The 24,483-nt window shown below is 32.0% G+C and overlaps 1 long non-coding RNA gene across 1 annotated transcript; it reads left to right on the top strand.

Annotated features, from left to right (window-relative positions):
• The first annotated feature begins 109 nt into the window (after nt 1-109).
• On the top strand, nt 110-24,483 carry LOC106796813 (uncharacterized). The gene is made up of 6 exons (XR_005889584.1): nt 110-1,090; nt 1,194-1,270; nt 2,896-2,942; nt 3,837-3,974; nt 24,055-24,120; nt 24,212-24,483. It is a non-coding gene; the product is annotated as an uncharacterized lncRNA (long non-coding RNA).

Below are 24,483 nucleotides of genomic sequence, written 5' to 3'. Positions count from 1 at the left end.
AAAAACCGCCTTTGAATGAAAATGAATTTTTTTTTTTTATTTTAATGCGTTGTACTGCTGAAGGTTCTAGAGAGAGTAGATAGGAAGAGGAAAAGCCGTCGACCTCCTACCCCCTCCCTCTCCCTCTCCCTCTCAGTGTATTTGAGTAATAACACGGTCCCTCTCCCTCTCCCTCTCCATCCCATCACAAAGAAAACAACGATTCGCATTATTAGCATCATCAAACCAGAATAATTGAATCTGAAGTTGAAGTCGCAGTGAAACCAACCAGAATAATTGACGCATCATCAATTACATCGAGCTCTTAGAAATGAAGGATGAGAACGGGCTTCCAACGACGACGACAACCGCGGCCACGAAGAAGGAAAGCATGGATTCGAGTCTGTTTAGGAAAGGGAGGTAAGTTCATGATAAAGCTTTGTGAAACAGTGACCATCTTCAAAACTAACCTGTATCATCTTCTTTGTCTTTCGTCTGTCTCTCTTCTTTCCCCTCTTTCGAGGGTTTTTCTTTTTCTTTTTTCCCTTTTTATTTTTCCTTTATTTTGATTTTTTCTTTCTCTTGTTTTTCAGTTTTGCTTCCATTTCCTTTGAATCCCCATTTATTCTTCTTCTTCTGCAACCCTAACCCTAGAATTGAAGATGCAGCCACAGAGGTTAAGGCAGCAAGCCATGATGCAACCATCTCTCTACCACGAGGAGGGTGGATAATTTTACTTTTAGGAACTCTTTTTTTTTGTCTTCTTACATTTTTATTTTGCAAATAGAGCCTATCTTGAGTGGAAATCTGCCACCTGGCTTTGATTCGAGTTCATGCCGCAGTGTGAGTGTTAATAGACATTTTATTTTCATTTTTTTAAAATTAACATATTCGACTGTTCTTTGTTTATTTTGATTTAGTCATTTTTTTTCTTCCAGTTTAGTTTCATTAAGACACTTGTTGACTTCATTGTCTCTTTTCTAAGATGATAATCTTTTCAAAATTCTAACAAGTGATAGTCTCTTGTCCATACACAGTGAGTCATTCTGAATCTCTGATTTGGAAAAGGAAGGAAGAAGAAGCATTGCACGCCAGTGGACTTCCATACACAGTGAGTCATTCTGAATCTCTGATACTAACAACACAAAAGTGTAGGGTTCTATTTGACTAATTATTTTGACTAATTATATACATAATTTTCTTTCAAATTCCAGGTGGCTCTTTCAGTGATATTGACTGCTGCCGGAGTTCTCATTGCTACCCTTGGAGATTTTTCCTTTGACCTTTTTGGGTATAGCATGGCCTTTGTTTCCATTTTTTTCCTGGTGATACGCTGATATATCATAGTTCTTAATCTTATAATGGATTAATGGACACAGTAATTGTGCATGGTTTGCTCATAGTGCAGCTTACTCATACGCAGACCATATACCTTGTGCTTGTGGAAAAATCTGGTGCTGAGGATGGGCTTTCATCCTTGGAATCATGTTCTATAACAGCTTTTTATCTCTTCCATTTTTTATGTTTCTCATCATAGCCATAGGGGAATTCCCAAATTCTTTATCTATATTATTTGCAAAGGTCAGAATCTTAACCTGGTTCTTGGTATTGGAATTGATTCATGATTACACTACCATGAATTGGATTTTTGGACATTTTAAATCTTTTTTCCTTTTGTATACTCTTATCAAATAAATTCAATTGTTTCAAAAGGAACTGCTAAAAGCCTTAGTGATAGTATAGTTAATCCCAAACAGCAAATATGTTAGTTATGTACTCATTCATTTCGTTATAGTTAATTAATGATTATTACATTTGTGATTCTACAGAGGTAGGTAACTTGGTGATGTATTAATATTAATATTTTCCTTGTCCTGTGATTTGGCTGAATGGTACTAAATATATATATATATATCCTGAAGGAAGAAGGGAAGGGTTGTAAATGTCTCATCAAGATGTCATAAATTATCATATCCTGAAGGGATTAGATTTGATAAAATCAATGATAAATCAGGGTAACAATATGCTCAATGGTATAAAAGTGGAAAATTCGGTTGCACCGTCGCTAAGAGCCAATGTCTCAATTGTTGGCACACTAGGGTGCTTTACTCAGCCTTGATGTGATGGTGGCAAAAAAGTGGAAAATTCAGTGATTCCAAGGACCTCATTAGGAGTATTTGTGGGTGACACTTGGTGTAAAGGTAGGTTCCTCCTGTCTTGTGAGATAAAAGTCATGGTTTCAAATCTAGGACATGATCCCTCCACTTGCTAGGTGTAAAGTTGTATACATTTACCCTCAATAAACCTCTCCTAGTGGGAACCTGTTGCACTAGGATTTCTCTTTAAAGGTACTAATTTAGAAATTGCTCACATACTCATAGTAATTAAAACTTCTATATATTTAAAGCCAAGGAAGGGAAATATGATATATTCTACTCATTTTGATAGACAGTAGGATTTTAGAACCTAACACACAGATTGAATCAAAATTACCATCTTAAACTATATGTTACTACTTACCAATAGCATAGAAATTGTGGGGTGTGTTCACACGTGTGAATATGTTGGTTCTATATAGAGACTTCTAGGACCTTATGCTTTAAGCTTGTTGCTTTCAGATTTATTTAATAGTTAAATTGGATTTTATTGGTATTTATGCCAATCAATCACAAACTGAGATAGAAATGGTGCCCTGAAACAGTAGAGAAAATTCAAGGAAATGACATGTAACACAGTTATTTTTTCTTGAAAAAAATATAATGATACTTCTTGACACTACATTAGATTTCTTTATCACCCTTCCATATTGAATATATCCAATTTGTTGGTGTTTCATTGTTTTCTTCTTTGTATCTGAAGATATGCTTGTAGTTGTTTAGCTTGTTATATTGACAGCTTGCTCAAATTCTTATGCAGTGTTTGTTGGTATACTTGGTAAATATGCGATGAAAAATATACAGCAGGTAATTGATTTTGAATATTTTAATTAGTTCTTGTGTTTTATTTGATTACTAGTATTTTATCATGTCGATCTATAGTTATATAAGATACATGTTTATTTTTATATAATTATTAAAATATGTTATAATCTTTTTAATATGTAATAAATATATGTTGATGGGAGTATAATTGGTCAACAAAAAGGTCAAACTAAAAAAAAACGCAAGTATAGATGATTAAGTTCATTTACTTTTCTATTTTCATTAAAAAAATGCAAGTATAGATGGAAAATTACCTCCACAAATTTTAATGTAAAAAAGCCAACTATAGTGTACTTATTGGGTAAAAATAATAAATAGTTATCTGTGTTTGGACTTGGGGCTAGGATGCTCTTCAATATAAAAAAAAAAAACTATGCACTTTCGTTTTATGTTATACACTACAATGAAAATGAAACTTTAAATAGATTTTGCTTCCAGACTTTTCATGTGACCATTAAAGTATTATCAAATATGCTGAGTACGTATCCTAGTATTGATTAGACTTGATTTCAGCAATAAAATTTGGCTTTTACCACGCGTGCCTACCAACTAATAGTAGTGCAGTATTCCTCCGGTCATAATTGTAATTTATAAAGGATAAAATAAGAAATCTTTTTATTTGTAAGAATTCAAATATTTATAATAATTTTATTTAATTAATTAAGCTAGATTTATTTAATAAAATAAGATATTTATGTTGTTTAACAGATCTATTTATAATAATACTTTTATTATAATAATTTTATTTAATTAATTCAAATATTTATAACATTGTTTTTATTTTTATTTTTGGTTTTCATGTGTGATTGATTCATGCAGTAACAAGTCTGTTTTTTATTTTTGTTGATCTGTTCTAATGTATTGATTTTTATTTAGTTCTAACTTGAGGAGATAACTACCATCATGGATGACTTTAATGAGCCTGGATCTCTTGCTCCAATAGGATTGTATCTCGGTGGCACCAAATATATGGTCATCCAGGCTGAATCCGGTGCTGTCATTCGAGGGAAGAAGGTAACTATCATTTTTTTATCTCTGTCTGAAATTTGTTCATAGATTCGTATGTGTTTGAATGAACATTTGTAAAATTGATTTTGAAATAATATGATTTATGCAAGGATGATTTTATTCTAGAACCATGTTAGTAGTAAAACTCTAATTTTTTTTATCTAATGTAAAACCAATTCTAAATCCAAATATGCTATACTAATATGTGATGATTTACTATTTTTGTGAAGATATGATTTTCCATTTTTTTTAACTATATAGATTTTAGTTAATCATGAAATAAAATCACAGTCTACTTAGTTTCCTGACAGCCAATCATAAATATGATTGGTGATCTAGCCAGTAAGCTCTTTCAATTTTTTTATCAACAAAAATAAATGAGATATTAAAAAAAACTTTTTAAGGCAGTTCTTCACAAAACCGATGTAGAAAGAACTATAGAATATAATACTTTCTAAGGCGGTTCTAAGTAGAACCGATGTAGAAAGCAGTATATTTTAAGACGGTTTTATGTAAAACCGATGTAGAAGGTCTTAGAATAAAATATTTTCTAAGGCGGTTCTAAATAGAACCGATGTAGAAAGCAACATATTTTAAGACGGTTTTATGTAAAACCGATGTAAAGGATAGTATATTTTAAGACGGTCCCCTCAAAACACCCGTCTTAGAATGTCAATACATTCTAAGACGGTCTCTTTGAACTGTCGTTGTAGGTGCACTTACTTTTTACGACACCCGCAACAAAGACGATTCAAAACCGTCGTAGAAAGTGTTTTAAAACCGATGTAAAATCCTCTTTTTGTAGTAGTGCTAGTTCTTGGGATCTCAAGTCATTTAGGTCGGGTTACCATCATAAATGATCATCGCAATAAGGGCAATAGTCCCATTCTTTTAGAAGTGTAATGGACTTTCTCTCTAGCTAATCCTTTCGTCAAAGGATCTGCTAAATTATCATCAGTGCGTATGTGATCCACTCTAACAGCTCCTGTTGAGAGTAATTCTCTAATAGTGTTGTGCTTACAACGTATCTGTCGTTTCTTACCATTGTAATAACGGTTCTCAATTTTTTTTCAATAGTCGCGGTACTATCGCAATGGATCAACACAGCTGATATCGGTCTTTCCCATAACGGAATCTCTGCAAGTAGGCTTCTCAGCCAACTTGTTTCCTCACTAGCAGTTGCTAGTGCTATCATCTCAAATTCCATAGTGGACTGAGCTAAGATAGTCTGTTTCTTTGACTTCCAAGAAACAGCCCCACCAGCTATGCTAAATATATAGCTGCTGGATGCTTTGGAATCATCTGAAAGAGTGTTCCAATCTGCATCGCTGTATCTTTCAAGTACAACGGGAAACCTTTTATAATGTAATCCAAGGTTTATGGTTCTTTTAAGGCACCTCATTACCCTTTCAATAGCGTGCCAATGCTCCTTACTAGGTCTACTGGTAAACCTGCATAATAATCCCACAACATAGGCTATGTCGGGTCTAGTACAATCAGTGGCATACCTAAGGCTACCAATGATACTTGCGTACTCAGTTTGTCGTATACCTTCACCAGTGTTCTTAAACAGTTTTACACTTGGATCATATGATGTACTAGCAGGTTTACAATCAAAGTAGTCATATTTCTTTAAGATCTTCTCAATGTAGTGAGATTGATCCAGAGAAATTCCCTCTTTTGATCTAGTAATCTTAATACCAAGGATTACACTTGCTTCTCCGAGGTCTTTCATATCAAAGTTGTTACACAACAATGATTTCACATCTAATAGGTTTGCAGCCAAGAGACAAGTCTACTAAATGCCAGGTCTTGTTAGATTCTAAAGAATCCATCTCATTATTAATGGCTTCTTGCCACAAGTCAGCATCCAAAGAAGACAAAGCTTCTTGGAGGTTTGATGGATCCTCCTCTAATGTATAAGTCATATAATCGGGCCCATACTCTTTAGCAATTCTTGCTTTCTTACCTCTTCGAGGCTCTATATCTAGTTCTGGTTGTGCAAGATTTTCACTACTAATAGCAGGAAGATGACTAGATGAAGTACCCCTACTATTCCTTAATTTAAAAGAAAATCAGAAACCAAATTCTTTCTTATCTCTGGAGTATGCATCACATCTTTGAGAATCAAAGTCTTTCCAGAGGTAAACTTCAGTTCAACATCTCCAGTTCCAGTAACCGTAGAGGTGTGGGAATCACCCAGCAACACTTTCTTATTCGTGTATGTTTTAAACGTAGCACGATCATAGTAGACATAGCGGGAGGCGCCAGTGTCTACCCACCATCCATCTAATCCTCTAATCATATTGATCTCAGTTACCACAGCTATGTATGACTCTTGAGCAATTTTCTGTATCTCATGGGATTGAGACTCTACTGATTTATCATTAGTCATTTGATACTTGAGGTAGCGGCTAACAACATACTTTTTAGTCCCAGCTTCCTCAATATCATATTAATTTGGCAGACTTATATAGGCTATAATAATCATAAAGATCATCAGCTAACCCATTCAGAATGAAATTATTGCATAGGTAATCATTTTCATTCCAAAGAGCTAATTCCATAGTCATTTTATCCTTCACTTCCTTCTCAGCATCTTTAGGCATCACTGGAATGTCAGTGTTCAAAACATAGGCAACTTTTTTCATAGAAAACATCATCTTTTGTTTCCAATGTTTGAAATGATACCCTTCAAACCTAAAAGGTTTGTTGAGGTCATTCCTGTTCGAGCCAGTAATATCTATGGTAGCCATAGCAGAGCCGAAATCGTCTTAAAATTGTTGTAACAATAGTTTATGGCAAACTGAAAAAATTACTAGCTGAGTCGCGGACAATGTCGCTTTCTTTAAGACGTTTCGTGGCACTGCCAAAAATTGTGCAAGCAAACTATCAACCACGAAGTCCCCATGATAAAACCGCCCAGATCACTGTATAAGATTCCCACTGCACTGAGGGAACCTTTCTAGAATTACACCCTCTTGTATGACTTGAAAAGTCACTCTAAAGCCATCCAAAAATATGACTTGAAAAGTCACTCTAACAGCCAACCAAAAATATGACTTGAAAAGTCACTCTAATAGCCAACCGAAAATATGACTTAAAAAGCCACTCTTATAGCCAACCGAAATTATGACTTAAAAATTCATTCTTATAGCCAACCAAAAATATGACTTAAAAAGTCACTCTTATAGCCAACCGAAATTATGACTTAAAAAGTCACTCTTATAGCCAACCGAAATTATGACTTAAAAAGTCACTCTTATAGCCAACGAAATTTTTTAGAGCGACAGAAAGAAAGAGGGAGAAGTTTGCTGGAAATGCATCGGCTGAAATATGAGAGGGAGAAAGAAAAGTTGAGGAAATGCTTCTCAACTGAGGCAAGAAAAATGAAGAAAGAAGATCTCTATATATAGGGAGTGAAACACTATTCAAGTGTTTATCCTGAGCGATGTGGGACTTGAAGCTTTTTTTTCTTTCTTTTTTTTCCTTTTTTTTTTTCAAACTTTCATCCACATTCTCCTTTGTTCTAACAAAAAGTGATAATATTTTCTAGAGATAGATGATTTAATGCTTGAAGAAATAAGGTGTGAGAATTGAGAAAGCAAAATGATTCAATAAATAAAGATAAGAACGGTAGAGGAAATGAAATTTTTACTCTCCTAACCATATTCAAAGCCAAATTTAGAAGATTACGTTTGATTTCAATAATATAGTTCACAAGCCCAAACAAAAGAGAAGGCCAAAGAATCATGAAGGTGACAATAACATCAGACAAGTTCAATTGGAATTTGAGGCTATCAAGCGGTAGCTGTTAAAGCAAGAATAATTGAAAAAATAAGCAACAGAGCATATGATCTCTATTAAAAACCATATTAGCTCAACAATGGTGAGACTCTTTATTCACCCAAAAAAAAAGAAGACAATGGGACTCTTGAATTATGCATTTTACACCTTGAAACTTTGAACATACTCCTTCAAAGTTCAAAACCAATAATTGAGTTTATAATTTTTGTTTGTCATAATCACAAACTCCTAGTCTCATGCAATTTGGTAGGGACAAAAAGCCTGGGATGCTGATGTATAATCGTATAGCTAACTATAAATATCAATCATAACAACAATAAAAAATTTTATTCTTACTAACTAGATTTTTTTTATTAATATTCTACGTGTCCATTGCCTACTTATACATGTTCCTTTGATAGCATGATAAGAAATATCCTAAACTCCAAGATGTTTCCTCTATCATAACTAAATTAATTAATTAATTGGTAACAAGTCATGCTCTTTCTTAAGAGGCAAAATGTAATACATTAAAAATACAGACTAACCACAAGTTTTTTTTATGAGTCAAGAAAATTTTTTGTACTAAAAACGCTAACCTTTACAATTCACGTAAGTTGTATGAAAGGCTAGCACTATTAGAAAATATGCTTTCTACATCTGTTATCTATGACTTTCAACATCGGCTTTTGAACCGATGTTGAAAGTACCAACGTTGATAGTATTATCGTTAACATCGATTTTTTAAAAATCGATGTTAACGTAAAATTACCAACATCGGTTATATAAATAACCGATGTTGGTAATATGAATTACACCTAAAAAATGTATATTGATGTTGAAAGTTAACATCAGTTTTCTGTAAAAAAAAAAAAAACCGATGTTAACGAATGCGTTAATGTTGACAGTTAACATCGGTTTTCTGTAAAAAACCGATGTTAACGTTTTTTATATTAACATCGGTTTTTTACAAAAAACCGATGTTAACTGTCAACATTAACACACTCGTTAACATCGGTTTTTCCAAAAAACCGATATTAATATCGTTAACATCGGTTTTTTAAAAAAACCGATGTTAATTGTCAAATTAACACATTCGTTAACATCGGTTTTTCCAAAAAATCGATGTTATTTTCAGGAATAAAAATCATAACAATTTAAGGTCACAGGAATAACATGATATGAAAACTTGAGATTAGAGTAGCCATGCTGATTAGAAAATGTTATAGGTCAAACACTGCAATTCTTAAAAAGCTTAGGCTTATCATTCTATAACATTTAAGAATTAGATGAAAAGAAAAAGAAAGCATGAGAAACATAATATAGGAAATATTTTGGGTACTTGACAACAAATTTTCCCGCAATGCTAGATATGCTTAAACCTATAGTACAAGTTTAGAACAAATTCAACCAGATTCCCATACAAATAATCAAATTATGCCCTTCCAACAAGTCAGTCAGGTAACAGGATAGTCATTTCCAATAAGAAGATAGACTAACTGGAAAAATTTGAGATGAAAATGGAATCGCCATTATCCAATATGATTCCTATTCTAACCATCAGTCTACAAAGCACCAATACTTGCATTTGCTTCACTATCCAATATGAATATTTGGATACTTCATACTTATTTGATGTCCTCTTTACACACCCACACACACATTGCAAGCATTGTTTCCTATATAGTAACACAGTATCAACCGTCCAGGGTCGGCTTAATGTTGGGCCTAGAGTAGTATACATGAGGTCATGAATCAAAATTCAGTGACTATTGTAAAAAAAAAAATACATTGAATATCTATTTTTTTTTTGGAGTGAATTACATTGTATATCTTTTACTTTACCATTCCATCAAACAAACATGCATATTATATCCGTGCATCATAGCCATTAATAGATAAAATATCAGCAAAACATTTAGTGATCCTTTAATGATTTGGCATGGAAATTGCATGACAACTCATTCAATGTTCAAGAAAATTAAGCAGAAATAAGAATTAATTAAGAAAATAAAAAAAAAGTTTAGGAGCATCGCAACCCTAGCGGTGGGAGTGGAAGGAGGAGAAATGGGAACTCACCGACAAAGTGATATAAGTGTGGTGGTGAAACAAAGGTTGGAGAAAAAGAAGAAACATAGATCTAGAGAGAGAAACGATGAGGTGTGAGTGGAATGCTTGTTGAGTCTGCAAAGAATGGGATGCGAGGGCGCTTATGTAGAGGAGGAGGATGTGAGGTGTACGCAACGCGTTCCCACTCTCTTTGTTGTTTCACAGACACAGGCCATAGCCACTTCACCTTTATTCAAAATTAAATTAAATAAGGAGAAAGAATCAGAGAATATCTGTTTGGTAAGGTGCCGAATAAAAAAATATAATGTAAGAAAGAAAATAAATATAAAAAGAAAAAAATGAAAGAAATAAAATTTTAATTAAATGATGAAACAAAGGGATTCAAGAGCATATCAAACAACAAATCACAATGGTGAATCAACAGACCTTGCGTAGATGAAAACATATTCCTTGAACTCGTATCAAGACATTTGTTTCGTGGCTGATTTTCAGAGACCTAATTAATTGAATATATTTTTAAAATATATATGAGAAAAAATATAACTGAAATCAGTGTTGGAATCTTATATATGAAGAAAACTATATAGTATAAGAGAAAAATGGTATGCTAATAATGGAAAGAAGGAATTATTACCAGGCCTTTACTCTGGAGTGGAGAGATGCAGAAGAAGAGGAAAATGATGGTGAAGGGGAAGAAGGAGAGGATTTAGAGGAAGAAAACTCGCATTCTTCCTCGTAGATGGTCTCAACTACTACCCCTAATTGATTCAAACCCCTCATCTGTTTCTCTCGCTTCTCTTTCTTTGAATTGAATCGCTCTTATGCACTATGCACAGGACACACTTCTGAAAAGATTTTTCAATGCTTTAATTATAATCATATTCATAGGTATTGTTATTCACTGTAATAAGATCAATAACGGGTGAGAAAACTGGAAATAGCAACAGTTCCAGGGCGATAGCGATGAGGCTTCTTGACTCCACCGGTTGTCGGTGCAGATTTCCTTGTAGCCTACATAGAAATCACGCGTTTATTGAATTATTAATATCCAAAATCACATAATTACGTAATTGAAGAATCAATTGTCAATAAACCTTCGGGAAATTAGGAATAAAAGGTAATTGAAATCGAGAAACCCTAACTAGAAAAAAAAACGAAACACTAAATAAAAAAAAATAGTACCTTGGTGGCGAGTTACTTCCTAGGAGCCTTTCCATCGGTGGATTTGCGAGCGGTTTGCTTGGTACGAGCCACGGAAAACGATTGAGAGAGGAAGAAGACGCAGAGAAGACAAAAAATTGATTTTCGAAGATGCAAAAGAATAATTGATATGCGATGTGGAAAAGATGGAACAGTTGATTTGTTTTTTATATGGGCGTGTAATACGAGGGTTTTCTATAAAAAAAAAATAGAAAGGATTTTAAATAAGAAACACAAAATATTTTTGGAAAACCGATGTTAAGAAGGATACTTTATTTACAAATATGCCACCGCGTTTAACTTAACATCGGTTTTGTCCAAAACTGATGTTAATAAGCCAATGTTAAAATTGCTTTTTGTAGTAGTGTAGAGACAAAAAGTGATCATTCAACACTTATGTTGGAAGCAAAGAAAAAGACAATACTACCATTTTATGGAGCATTAGCACAAAACAAGAGATGCGACAAATAATACGGAGGAAATAGGAGATTCATCCTTAGATTCGAAAGAGATGCATGACGAAAATATGCAGAAAGTGCTAAACAAACATGTTCATTTATGCAGAAGACTTGTTATTGAGGAGAAAATCAGTATATGTAAGAATCGGCCGCAACAGAATCAAAGTTAGCCAAAATCACACGAAATCCATAAAATAATGAACAGAGAAATGTAGATTTACTCAGTCAATCGAAGCACGGAGGGAGGAAACGGTTAGATCAAGCGAGAAAAGGGAAGTGGAAAATAAGAACGTGAGATTGAAACAGAGAGAGAACCATAGATAACATTGATTTAAACAATAAAATAGAATACAATAAAATTCTAGAGAATTTTAAATTCTGAGAATTTTAAATGCTTCAATTTAAATTCTTTCATTTATAAAATTTTGTGTTTGGATAAAAAATTAGATTTCTTCATTTTTAAAATTTTGTGTTTGGATAAAGAAATTAAATTTCTTCATTTTCAAAATTGTGTCTGGATAATGAAATTGAATTTCTTCATTTTTAAAATTTCTTATTTTGATAAAATAATCAAATGCATTTTCTTTTAAAATTTTATATTTTAATAAAACAATTTTTAATAAAATAATTATATTTTTCATTAATAAATTCTATGTACTATTTGTCGAGTGTGATATTCCAATAAATATGTACTATTTTAATCTATTTCAATTAAAAATATATAATTTAAATATTTAAATTATTATTTCATTTACGACACACTACACCACTCATAACATAAACAATATTTAGTACCATTTCACCTTATAATGTTATTTAAAAGTCTATAGATGAAACTTATTTTTTTGCCGAAGTCATTGGTCAGTAATGCAATTACACCAAAATAAACTTTACTAAAATAAAATCTAGTCACAAAATAAGTCCAACTTCCAAAATAATTCTGAATTTTCTAATTGCATTTGCTTCAACACAAGAATTCCTTCACATATTTTCTGCAAAAGAAGACATAATGTTAAGTGTCACTAAACAAATCATATTTGTTAAAACATAATTTGTTATATAAAATGAAAGATATAAATGTAAAACATAATTATACAACATCAACATACTTGTCATAATATCAAACGTACCTATAATTCGACATCAAGGCATAAAAGATAAGATGCAATCCTCTTTCTCATCCAATGGAAGAGCTTTTATAATCGCAAACTTAATGGGATTTTCTGTCAACCAATCAATTGCTCTATGTCTAAGTGCACCATTAAAATTAGGTATATTATCTAGCTCACTCACCATTTCATGTACCACTTCTTGAGCTTCTTTTATCTCCATCTTTTTTTTTGTTCTCCATCTTCTTCTTAGTCACTTCAACAAATTATTTCAATGACTCGGCTACTTCTTTCATTGAGGAAATCATCCCTTCTTTCTCTCCTCTCTTACTTGGGCGAATGTTTTTTCTCGTGGCAGAACTTGATCCCTCTAAGTCAAAACTCACACTATGAATTGCTTCCTCTTCATTTGTTTCTTTGCTCATGATATCATCTGCATCTAATGCATTTTCTACTCCGAGTCCAATAGCTCTATCCTTTGCACATAGGTCAACAATATCATCCCAATTAGGAATGACTTTGAATCGAAATCGTTTGGCCTTTTCATGTGACTTGAAAAAAAATAGAAACATGTTAATAACAACACAAATAATAACTACTATTGAATAAAATTGAAAGATAATTGGCTACCTTAACATATTCATTCCATGCAATTTCATTTTCAATGGTAATCATGTACTTTGTGTTATCCCAATCAAATCCACTTTGACTAAGAATGTCACTCACAATTCCATACCATGTTCTCCTAAGCTTAAAACGATTCTTAACATTATCTGCCATGAGGTGAACTCCAAAACGCTTGGACAAAATTTGAGCTGCAGTACTGCGTGCTACTGCTTTCCAATTCCATCACCTTTATTGCCCAAATTTCTTTGATCTCTAAGCACATCAGCTAGCACACGCTCCATTTCCAAGTTCCATGCGAAGTAACTTCTTGTGTCCTCACTAGACATCTTTCTTTTTCCACTTGACTTGTTCTTCACATTGCTTGATTCCATTCCTCTAGACAAAAAAAAAAATCTCGCATATATAATTACATATATATAAAGGTGAGACATGTCAAATTAGCATTCTACAAAAGTATAAAATTAACTACACATAAAAAGAAAACAAAATCCAAAGTATTATGAAATACAAAAATCCAAAGTATCACACATACATGAGTATAGAGTCAATTACACATAAGAAACAAAATCCAAATCCACTAAAAACATCTCCCTAATCAAAGTTTCTTCTTATTCGATAGGTGGCAAACATATTCATTGCTAAAGTATCACGGAATCTTGTCCATTCCTCAGTTGCTTGGATAGTTGTGACTTCATATCCAATATTATTTGTTGATTGATTAACTCATTGTCAACAACAGATAAAAATTCCAAGTCTTGGGCTTCCAAAATTGGATCACTATGTTGTTCATCTCTTATGAAATTATGTAGCATGAAACAAGCATTAATAATTCTTATTTGTGTTCTTATATCAAAAAAAGAAGGAGTTCTTAATATACTCCATCTTTTCTTCAATACCCCAAATGACCTTTCAATAACATTCCTTGCACTTGCATGACGAAGATTAAATAACTCCTTGTAGTTTTGAGGAGTGTTTCCGATCCACTCATTAAGATGATATCTAGTCCCTCGATAAGGTGCTAAAAATCCAGGGCCATTTGTATACCCCGCATCCACAAGAAAATATTTACCTACAATGGTTAAAAAAAATATTATATATAAAAATATGCATATTTCTTTTATATGTTAAATAAAGTTTCATCATTTCATGATATTACCATTTGGTATATGGAGACAATTTTGACGATGCAAAGCATCTCGCAATACTCGAGAATCTCCTGCTGACCCTTCCCATCCGGGCAACACATATATAAACCTTAAATCTGGACCACTAACTCCTAAAACATTTACGATATCTAGGTCTATCTTCTGCAGAAATTGTTACTGGAATATGTATCCCATCAAGTGCTCCAATCGAATTCTAAAAACATTTCAAAATAAAAAATAAGTCACAATCACTTAAAGTACCTTATAATTACTAACAAATGACAAATTTACCTTAAACCATCTCCATTTGTTTTCCACTGAGCTCTCTAGATTATACTCATGGAACTTCAAATATTCTTTGCTTACTTTCATTATAGCTCGCAGGACATTCTTGAATTGCCTACTAATTGTTTCCATGGATCTACAATAACTAAAGTGCACAACTCTATACTTTAGGTTGTGAGCAAGAATATGCAAAAACATTGCCACAACTTCATCTATAGGAACATTTTTTGTTTTTACCAATTGTCCTTTCTCTTGTAAAATTCTACAAAGCTTAAAAAATGCCTTTTTACTGACCCTTAATTGTTCAATGCAATCAGTTTCTGTTCCCCTGTATAGACGATTGAGGAAACTATGCCTTTCTAATTCCAAATTTCGGGCAGGTTCCTTAACAAAGTACTTGTCATGATACCAAGTCAGTGCACCCAAAAGCATAGTGACAACACTAACAATAATGAAAAATACTTGTTCAAGTTCTTCTTCCTCTTCTTCATCTCTTCTACGTTTTCTTGAAGCAGCCGAAGCATCAACTATACTACTTTCCATTTCTAGATAATCCACACTATATAAATAAAAAAAGAAAAGTAATATAAATAAGTGCATGATCATAGCCAAATAAAAAATAATCTAGTCTTGCAATAAGTGCTTTAGCCACGTGTATGGACCAACAATTGAATTGCTTGTGGGAGATTCCTTTTTTTTTTTTTGGCTCCCACATTCACCGGTGTCATATGATTAATTAGGAAGCTGATGCATATGCTTATCAAGAATAATGATAAAAATTCAATTGAACAATCAATAGAAATTCAAATACATCATTACCATCTCTTAAAAATGTCAAAGCAAATATTTTCTCCCTCTTCTCCCAGTGCAGAAACCATAATACAGCTTCTCTCATTATCAATTTAATCTCTAAAGACAAGTACCACTAATCAATTTAAATCTTAATTAAAGTAGTTAATCATCGATCATTTTGGTTTTTAATTTGGTAATTTTAAAACTTAAAACACGATAATCCTTTTCAAGGTTGTTTAGAATAGTCATAGTCTAATAATTTAAGGATTGAAATATTATTAATTTTTACGATTGCAAATACTACTAAATTCTCTTTTTTTTTCCACGCAAAATATAGAAGTAGGAAAAACTTTATTGAAGTTCAGTGGCAGTCTGCATATATTCTGGGTGATACTGCAATGCTGCATTTGGTAAGTTTTTCATCTTAAAAGTTGAAACGTAATCTAATAAACTGTTGATGCTGGAATCACTTGTTGTAGTTCCTAAAAATTGAAACGTAATCTATCCACGGACAGAGGTTACAACTTAAAAGTGTAGGTAGAACTTAGAAATAGTAAACTAGCACACATAAACTTTTATTTATTATTTATAATAAAAAAAAAAAACCAAGGTTAGTATTTAGTAGAATTGCATCCAATTTATTTACTGAAATCACAGGTACACACTTTTCACAAAGCATGGTGCAAGACTTATCACACTTGTGTATACCAGATTCCATCTATATATGAATACTATTTGTGAGTTGTGAAACAATTTTATAATTAGGTGATAATATTATTTATTTATTTATTCAATGTGATGATCCAATTCAATTAGATTAGATTACTCATAAAAAGTTAAATTCAATTTAATATGATGTAATTGAGTTGGATTAAAAATTATTTAACCAAGCAAAACACGGCCTCTAAACAAAAGCTATAATAGTTAAAAATCAAACCAACACAAGGGGATAATTTTGACAAAGCAAAATAAAAGGTTTTCTCCGTCTCCTGTTTTTCATTGGGTAATTGAGATGAAATTCTGGCTGTGCCAAATTTACCATGAACCAAAATACTTTCAACTTTCACTCCAACCAATGTAACAGCCAATTTTTATGGTAGAAAACATGAGCAAGCGTAAAATGGACTGAAGCTGAGCTGCTCAACAGTACAAAAATGTATCTCAGACTCTAACAAAAAATAAATTGGTTGTTGTATAGATTCTTATGAAAAGATTACATCAAGTGATTCCAGCATCAATAGTTTCTTACTTTCTTCTATGTCCCTCCCTTTTCTACACTGAGCTAAGCAAATCAATGATTTTTTTTACAACACCGAAATTCAAAATTTAGGAAGTGAGAAAAGAATAAACTTTCTCATATGAATAGAGAGGAACTCGATTTACAAAAAGAAAAGGGGAAGAAGCTTGAGCATACATGAAAATAAATAAATAAATATGATAGAAGAAAGCTAAGACAGGTTGATGAGGAAGTAGACAACAATGTTTAGAAAGAGATATGAGAAAGGCATTGTGATAGGTATTAATTATCAATGGGATCTACAAATAAGAGAAGGAAACAGAGAGAAGGGTGAGAGCACAAATGAAATGAAAGCAAATGCTCTACCAAGCTAGAGAGAGGTTCTTTGAGCTCCAAGTTCTATTGCAAATCCATCATATCCCCACAACTCAAACCCCAATTCCAATATAATAGAATCACTCCTCAATTTCATTATGACAACAGTCTACAAAGGATTAACTACAGTGAAAACCTCTGTTATTTGAAGAATTAAAACTAGTGTTGTGACACCTTAATATTTAAATTCAGCTGGCTTTCTCGTTAATTATAAAACTGGTACAATAGATTGTCATTGGATGAGTGCTAACCAATATTATCATACAAGGAAGCAATGTATAAATTAGTGATCAATATTTTCTCAATGTCTTGTTTTAACAGCAACTAAATTCTTAAATTGATAAGATTTTCTCACTCTAAAGAAGAACAAGACAAAAACAACAGGAAGATTCAACTTCAATTCAATTACTAAGTTTTAGACATAGGTATCTCCCTCAGATTTCTACATTAACAAGTGGGTATTATAGATGCATTCCATCCAAATCCACTAAATCCTTAAATCCACAAGCACTCAATCTTAAGCTTTAACTAGACCTGAATAAATACTTTTAATTGATGATCCAATGGAATTACCAACGAGCACTCAAGTTTCAAGCGCGGATTGCTTTTGCACGGCTTCAGGCAACTCATCCACACTTAAACCAAATTATGTCACGAAGGAAATTGGCAGAATCAAACCAAATATTAACATAAACAACTAGTAAATAACATTTAGACAGATCATTCTTACGGAATACAGAATCTGCACACGAACAAGGCATAATAAGTGAGATTTATCAATTTACAAAAGTCAGCTGGCTCTACTCTGCTGTTGGTACTTCCCATTCTGTCATTTTACTACTACAACAAAAATTAGATGAGTGACCATGAATCTAAAAGAAAATAGTTCCTTTTATACACACTCTTTGAACAAGATTAGCCTTTCAAGTTCCAAGACACATGCCCTTTGCATATCAAGTTAGCAAAGTATCTAGTAGGGGAAAATATCAGATTTGGCTTAGGCACAAATTTTACCATATTAATGGTTGCTAGTACATTTGTGATATGCAACTAGATCGACATGGCCAAGACTATGTGCGCAATTGTAGCTTGGTGGTACGAACTTTAGTAACATTCTAGTCTAGTGGGACTTAGGAACCTAAATAATTGTAGTGATATTGTACTAAGTTAGGAATTCCTTATATCTTTTGCTAATATATGTATTCTTCTTTAGTTTAGCTTCCTTTAAATCACCATAAGATTCATATACAGTATTTCTATAGGCCCACAACTTGTTTATTTCTTGTATCTATATGCTAAATTCGCCTGCATCGTCACCATCTTAGAACCCACATTCATTTCCCCCGCTTTGTTAATTATATTTATTGTAATCCAATTGGACCTTGCTAGGAAATGGGACATAGTATTGGAAGTTTTAACTTAGAAAAATCAAGAAAAAAATAAGATTCAACACTAATTCCCACGAGGTCCACCAATTAATGAATTGCATTATCTTCCCCAGCAGAAACGAACAAATGTGAACCTTATATATAATCCAAAGAAATTAAAGACCATTAAACAGAAAATTTATTCATGTGGTTCCCTTTGTTAGTAACAATGTTTTTGGTAGGGGAAGCAACTTGATGTGATCTAGATCTCTGTTAAGGCTTCCTTGAGCAGAAAGAATCAAAGGGGACTTGTTAATGTACCATAGCCAGCTAACTTCACCCTCCAATGAATTAAACACAGTGAAGAATAAACACAAAGTGAAAAAACCAAAGTTCTCATTGAAGAATAAACACAAGCACCTACAGTGCAAGGTCTATTCCTAACAAATTTGCAAAAATGCCTACATTACAAATTAACGAAATCAAACAATGAGTACCCATAGTACAAAACCAATGAAATCAAACAACTAAATAAAAAATAAATCACAAATTAACAAAAAAAATAAACACACTATGACACAACAAGAGTGTGGGTCAAAATCGCAAAAGAAACTTACTTGCGTGTGCAGTGTGAGAGAGTGGCTGAGAGGGGAAGAGCGTGAGAGAATGGCTAAGAGGGGAAGAGAGCCTCGTCTGCGTGAGTGGCTGAGAGAGCATGTCCGTGGAAGAGGAATTTTAATTCCTCTCTTTTTTGTGAGAATTTGAAATTCTCCCAATTTAGTTTATTAAAATTCTTTAAAAAATGATGACATTTTAATTACTTCAAAAATATTTTACCCAAACAGATTATTTTATAAGAAAGCATTTTAATATCCCAATTAAAATACTTTACCCACTTTAATTACTCCATCCAAACAGACACTAAAGATAAAGAGATAATGAGAGAGAAGTACCTGAAAGTGTGAACGAGAAGGTTTGTTAGAGCGCACAGAAAATGTGTGAAGAGGAGGGAGTGAGAGGGAGGGCAAAGATTGAGTTAAAATATTTAAAACAGAGGCCATAGGTTTGGAATTCAAAAGTAGTCTTCAGTCCTTCCCTTGAATCCAATTTGCCCAAAAGTGAGGACAATGAACAAGCCAAGGTGCCACGTAACAAGACATAACCTGCACACGATGTATGTCTCGTGTTAATTATTAGTGTGTCTTGAAGAAATACTTTGAAAGAGAAAACAGTAGTAGAAGATGTGTTTTATTCATCTTATTTAATATATTGCATCCTTATTTCTTCTTTCATACACCTTTTTAATAGGGGGCCACACCATATCATACCCCCTATATGTTAGTTACAAATAGCAAAACAATCAGATTTTATTTTACTCACTAGCACAAGATAACAACAATATCGATCAACTAGAGCTTAACAATTCATTTTAAAATTTCAAATGCATTTCCACTTTCCGAAATGTTAAAAAAAAGGAATTATATGAGGCTAAAATTCTACATACTGCCCATTCATGCATGGATATGACAAACAAAGAATTAGGAAGAGAATATCAAATTATAAGCATTGGAAAATCATATTTTATGGCAAGAAAATCACAAAGTCTTACTTTAGCATATACACACAATATTCATGCATGGATATGACAAACATGGCAAGTCTGCACAAAATTTGAATATGGCAAGTCTGTAAAAACATTTAGTATGTTTTGCACTAAATGTAACTATTTTGAGGATCCCTTTCAAGATGAAACCTTTTATCTTTGGACAAAATTGGTTATTTTTCTATCTACTAAGTTGTGTTAAGCTGGGAAGTTATCTTCACTAATATCATTTTGTTAAGTAAAATACTGAGAAATATTGTTTTATCCATCTTATAGTCTATTTTATTGAGTTTTAAGATAAATATAATTTAAAAGCTATTGACAGAGTTCTTATATTTTTTTAAAAGAAAATTTATTAGATCCCTGTTCATTAAAGCTATTGACATGCCTGTGAATTGTGTATTCATGACACCGAATAAATTTGAAATATCTAATGCCAAACATACATATCATATTCAACTCAAATCAATGTTCTAACTACTACACTAAATGGCAAACAACTTACCTTCCCAATAAACAGAGAATCTAAGACAATAGAAGTGCCATACTCCTTTGTCTCTATCGACCCTATTTGCAACAAAAATCAAAGTCATGAGCAACGGAACAATGGAAGGATTTTCATTTTCATTTGAACAAAATTAGAGGTGAAATTAAAGGTGAGAAATACTTGAGGTTAGGGATATTTTAGAACTTGCTTTGCTAAAAAAAATTGTCGCGTCGATTGCAAACCAAAGGCTTCTGCGAAGTGGAAATGAGAGAGCAACCTAATATGTTTAAAGAAAATGTGTTTAGATCTTGATTCAAATCTAAAAGCGAGTTCAAATCCTGATTTATACATGTGAGAACTCTATGAGAGAGATGGAGAGCGACCAAGGAGAGAGAAAGATAGAGATAGAGAGCGAGCGAGCGAGAAGATAGAAAGATTGGAATTACTCTTTCTCTCTGTTACTATCTTTGATCCGCAATGTTGTATCGAAGGTGAGGGTTTTCCTTCACTAAGATCAGAGAAACCCTCTCTATGTGAGAACTCAACGAGAGATGAACTATAGAGCTTCACTTAGCATGAAATTTTTTATTTTGATCAGAGAACACTTAAGCGAGCTGAAAAATCTAAGTTGTATATTATAATTTAATTTAGAAATTAAGGCGTGTATCAATTAATTTAGAACTATTGAGCTTGACTCTTTTACATAATTAAGTGAGAGTTAGTACATATATAAGTGCATGACTTTTTTCTCATAATATAATTAATTTTACTATTTTTAAAATATATATTTAATCTTAAATTAATTTTGATAAAATAAAAAAAATAATAATTTATCAACTTGTGTATCACCATTGGGCCTTATTGGATTTCAATCAACCATTAGTCCATATGTTACACTAAAGTCATATTGAAAAGTGGTGAATGTAAGTTACACACTCATTTACCAATACATCCACATGCCATTTTGGATATTTGGTGTAAAATATAGCATTAATATAAATTTTATGTAAAAATAGTTCAAAATTCAAACTTTATTCTTTTTTAATCTATTATATTTTTATAATCTTATATATTATCTTTTAAAATATTTATATATATATGATTTAATGAGAGTATTTTTTTAACCTATATTAAGATATTCTTGTTATTTATTATAACCATATATTTTTTATTTATATTTAAATTTATTTAATCAGGGTATGTAATTTTTTTAAAGAATTAAATTATATAGTAAATATACATAATTAAATAAAATGAAAATATTTTCTATTTTTGTAAAATATTTTTGTATGTGATTTATTGACAGCATTTTTTATCTATATTACAATAATTAAATGAATATCTTAATATATATAAAAAAGGTGTTGTCACTAAATCTCAATCATTATTTTAAAATATAAATATAATATATAAAATAAAAATAAAACTTATATAAATATACATATTCTAATTTATTTATGTTCAAATAAAATTAATCATATATATTATATTTTAAAAGATAATATATAAGATTATAAAAATATAATAAATTAAAAAATAATAAAATTTGAATTTTGAACTATTTTTGCATAAAACTTATATTAATATCATATTTTACACCAAATATTTAAATGAGTACTTGGGTGTAATGATAAAGGAGTGTGTTTCTCACTCCAATGATCAAGTTTCTAGTCCTTTCTCAAACATTTTGAAGTTATCATTTTTTTAGAAAATGTTGATCAACTTTCTAGTTAACAATCAACCATTAAAACTCAGTGCACATGTTGTACTAAAGTCAACTTGGGTCTCTATCAATGCATAAATTCCACGTACACCACATTGAACCTTAATGAATCATTAGTGTTACACTTATGCCTTATATTTTAAAATACTTAATTTTACCAAATTTGATTATGACATATTTTCATAATATAAAGGGTATTTATTTATTATAAGTTTTAAATAATTATATAAAATAAACAATCATTTTGTACAAAACACAAAATAAAAGATCAATGATAAGCATGATTTATTTATCTTAGTAAAATAATGTAAATATTGATTTGTTAATTTTATTTAAAATTATCATAGTATAACTAAAATATTATATATTTATTATGATTTATAAAATATTGTAAATATTGATTTGTTAATTTAAAAATATTACTAATATATTAATTTCAATACTTTTCAAGTATAACATGTATTTAAGTATGTTATATATTTATTATGGTTTATAATAAATTAAAAATTTAGTTTCTTAATTTTTTTAGAAAAAAATGCATTTGGTCGCTAATCTCAAAATATTAGTTAGTCTTATAGCGATGAAATATTTTCATTCGCTATCCTCAAGTTCATTTCGGTCGCAATAATACTTGTGTATTTATAGATATATAGCAACCTACATTTCGGTCGCTAGTTCAATAGCTTACGGAAGTTAGCCACCACCAATAAATTCGGTCTCAAATTCGATCACAAATTCGGTCACAAGTAGCGACAGAAAATGTTTGGTCTCTATTTTGGTTGCTAATCACCGATAATTTTTAGTTTCAAATTACGGTCGCTAAATTGCTTTATTTAGTAGTATGTTTAGAGAGATTTTGCTTTGTTTTCAATCAGTTAAGATTGTTGTTAATTACTGCAACTTCTCATATACTGTCAATCTTACATGTATATTAGAGAAATAAATACTCTTTTGGGTAACTATGATCCTTCTATGAAGGTGTTGAACATGGAGGACTCCTTATCTAAACTCGTCAAACAAAGAATGATTTATTAAGCCTTTATTAAAATTATCCTTTTGTGTATATCGTTAAAAGTGGTTAACAATAAGTTTGTGTTATTCAATAAATTCATGTAATAAGGACTCTTTAGATTTTGCATTTCTAATCTCTTCTTTCCATTTTCTAATATTTTTTGCTCATTTTGTAACAATTGAAATTCTGGTCTCTTAGCAATTAAAAAGTTACAACGACGCAATTCTAAATCGGTCCAACGAAACCGTCATTGAATAATAATGTGGTGGCAAATTTGTAATTATGCTATCAAAAATGACGGCGGTGGTGAGTAACCCATCTTCGTATGGATGTTACAACGACGGGTCTAGTTTTGACCGTCGTTGAAATGAGAAATCCACAACATTTATGGATAACTACGGTCGTGGTATGGGAATTTGATTAAAACACATCCTTGCGCCCATCAAGTCACTCACAGACCCTACCCTCTAGAGATTATCTCAGCTCCGGTCCTCCCATCAGTCCTCCGCCCTCGTTGGTTTTTGCGCCACCGTGTAAACGTGTTGCGCCGCCGTGTAAACACAGTGTACCCTGTAGAGATTATCTAACCCTAGTTACCCCTCCATAGTTTACGTGTTTACTCTTCCCTCGACAGGCATATGTGTTGATTGTTCCCTCGACAGGTTTGCTCTCTAGCTACCTAACTATTATAGTTTCTTATGTTCTCAAATGGTGCTTTATTGGTTTTGTTCACCCAATTAGGTTAATTTTAGATTTATGTCAAAGTATACATGCATTCATTTCTGGTCTGCAAATTTGTGGTGTTGATAGGGGTCTACTAGCTCATAAACTAGTTTTGAGGACTAGGGCCTCTATACACAAGAGAAGAAGAGTCAAGTAAGGATAATTTTCATTGATCTTGCTTGTTCATTTACGTAGTTATTTATACTATTCCTAGTAACAAAATTCTTATCTTTTTGTGCCCTAGGAATATTACAAAAGCAGAATTTCTTAAACTTGTCCCCTGCTAGCCGACAAGCACCAAGCAAGATTACAGCTGCCAAAATCCCACCTCACCCTTAGACATAATCTTTGAGGTAAGATGGTTTCAAAATTTCCCTCTTGGGCTTTCCTTCTCTTTGCTCCCCTGCTTTTGGCTTTGTAACTGCTACTCTTATTCCCGTGTCTTCTACTTCTATTTCCTTATCAATTGTCTTATTAGTATGAAATTTTTTTCTTTTGAAAAAAAAATATAGAAAA

This window comes from Glycine max, chromosome 18 (genome assembly GCF_000004515.6).
Source record: "Glycine max cultivar Williams 82 chromosome 18, Glycine_max_v4.0, whole genome shotgun sequence".
Lineage (NCBI taxonomy): Eukaryota > Viridiplantae > Streptophyta > Magnoliopsida > Fabales > Fabaceae > Glycine > Glycine max.
This window is presented reverse-complemented; position numbering and strand designations above follow the sequence as displayed.